The following is a 2,874-nucleotide window of genomic DNA, read 5'->3' on the forward strand; positions in this document are numbered from 1 at the left end:
AGTACTACGAAAATGTATATTACACCAATCATAAAAAACACGATCCTCCAGGTTGTAAACTCACAATTTTCTTCACCCATCTTCACTAACAGACTAAACTCTCAGCTCATTCTCCCAGATGTGGATTCACTCAGCCTTTCCACATAGCTTGCCTGAGCTAAATAGATTAATTTGTCTCTCAAATATATACCAACTGACTCAGGCGCCCACTCAATTTACTTGACTTAGACATAATCCTTTCTCTGAGACACTCAAAGACCGACTTAACCAGAATCTTCTGGCCAGTTAATTCTCTCTCAAAAATGCGCAGACTCTCTTAGACTCCACATGGTTTGCCTAACTTAACTCTCTCTCTCTCTCTCTCTCTCTCTCTCTCTCTCTCTCTCTCTCTCTCTCTCTCTCTCTCTCTCTCTGAGATATACAAAGGGTGACTGAAAAATCTTTCTCTTAGCACTGACTAAAAACTCCACCTCCTAGGGTACAGCTACTGGCCAAGCAGACCATTCACCCATCTAGCCACCCTCCTCCTTTCCTCAGAGCCCTACATTTAAACTTGCAACTCACAGCAACAATTTTTTTAAAAATCCACATTAGCAAGCAAAAATAAAATCCAAACTATTTAAATGCAAAACTTTACAATAAATACCTGAAATGAAACAATATTTTACTTATGTCTAATATGCATTCACAGCATACTACTTAACATAAGTTTAATTTTCCAAGTTTTGTTGTGAACTCATTTAAGAAAGACAGAAGTGGCATTTAGGAGGTTGTTCCCCAGACATACTCTGCCTAATTATCAGTTTGATTAGGCACATCCACTTCTTAATGTCTAGTTACTGGGTTCAATGAAATAGCAAATGCAGTGGACATTACTCCCAATTCTGTGGATGACATTTTGCATCTTCCCAAGAAGCCTCCTTTTTAGAGTTGCCAGGCCCCTTTATCTTCCTGGAACTTACCTCTAGGCTGTCCTCATGCACATGCAAAGCATGTGGGTACTCCCAGTGTGGCACGGTAACATCACTTCCAGAAGTGATGTCATTGTACAGGCCCCGGGAATGCTCCTGGGCTTTGTGCCAGGCTAATTTGGTCCCTCAAACCAAATCAGCCTGGTGCAAATAAAGTTGCCCGGACCCTATACAATCCCTCCGGGAGGGGGGAAGCTGGCACTCGCTGGTGTCGAGGACTCTTTCATGCGTGTGTGCACGCTCCAGCACCTGTGCAATGATGTCACTTCCAGAAGTGATGACATCGCATCAGCCATGGGAGTGCTCCCACGCTCCATGTGGGCCAATATGGCCCATTTGGGGCCCAAATAGGCCCCAAATGAAGTTCCAGAATGCTTCCAGAAGTGATATCGCTGTGTCTGTTGAGAGTGTGCACATGGTGCATATTTCTGAGGTGCCTACCATTGGCAGGCAACCTCCAGGAGCTTGCCATGTCCCGTCAACCACTGGCGGGTTGGTGGGCAAGGTGGGAAAACCCTGGGAGTTTACCTGCCACCAGCGGGCACCTAGGAAGCCAAGGTGCAAAGCCCAAGAGCACTCACAGAGCCAATGCTATGACATTACTCAAGGGAGTGATGTTGCACTGCACTGGGAGTAAGCCCCGGGAGGCTCATTCCTACACTTTTTCCTCCACCACCCCGGTGAGTGGTGGCGGGGGGAGGAGGAGGCTGGGAGCGGGGAATCCCCCTCCCCCACCGGGGGACCAACAACTCTACTCCTTTTCCATTCTTCTGTCAGAACAAAGGTATCTAAATGTATGAGCAATATAATTTAAATGTGCAATATCTGTATATATCTGAGAAATATAATGGGTTCTATATAAAACATTGAGATTTATGTCAATTTGTTGGATGGGGATGAGGGGCTAAGGATCTTAGCACCTTCCTCTCCTGCTTAATGACAGCTGCTTCCTCCAGGTCCACCATTCCAGCCTTCCATTGCCCCAGGTCACCTGACATTCTGTTCATTTCCGTTCCAGCGCCATTCTTGCTTTACTCGTCATCAGTTCTTATCCCTTCCTCTTCATACACAGCCTGTTCTCAGAGCCAAACTACACAAGACATGAATGCACTTACACGTTTCCCTGTTGCTTTCCTGTTCATGTGCACACTGCGGCCACACTGTACTCGATCCCATGCTTGGACTGGCGTGTTTCTTCCTCATTCTTTCCAGATGAGAGATGGTAGCCCATGATGCACCTTCTCTTCACGCATGCTCAAACCTTGCAGCTCGACCCTCCAGGAAGTGGGGGCATGTATTCAAAGTGGGGTGGGCAATCCCTACTTTGGGAACCATGGCACTGTTTCTCACTGTCAGCTAGAATCAACTCTTTCTTGCCTGTTTGTCCCCAGCCACCTCCAATCTCTATTATTACCTATGGGGAAAACTATGGGGCTATCCAGGAAGGTGGGGGTAGCATTTTGCAAAATAAATCTATAAAATTTTCAGGGGGCCTACTGCTAACTGTCCTCTAAAGACCCCCCCCCCCCAAGTCTCAGGGAGATTTGACCTTGGGGAGCCATTTTATGCCCCCCCCCCAAAGAAGGTGCTCTCAATCATCCAATTTTTTTGTATTGTGGAGAAAAACTGACACAACTGGGGAAACCCATAGATCATACCTTTCCCCAGGTCCAATCTCCCTGAAACTTGGGGGGCTTTAGAGGACAATTAGGAGTAGGTCCTGTGCAAATTCTGTTCATTTTGCTTGCAAAATGCCACTCCAGCCCCCTAGATAGCTCCCCTAGTTTTTTCCATAGGGAATAATGGAGATTGGAGGTGGCTGGAGGCACCTTCTTTGGGGGCCCATAAATGGCCCGCTGAAGTCCAGTCTTCATGAAACTTGTGGGGCTTTAGAGAACAGCTA

Source organism: Eublepharis macularius, chromosome 8 (assembly GCF_028583425.1).
Source record: "Eublepharis macularius isolate TG4126 chromosome 8, MPM_Emac_v1.0, whole genome shotgun sequence".
Lineage (NCBI taxonomy): Eukaryota > Metazoa > Chordata > Lepidosauria > Squamata > Eublepharidae > Eublepharis > Eublepharis macularius.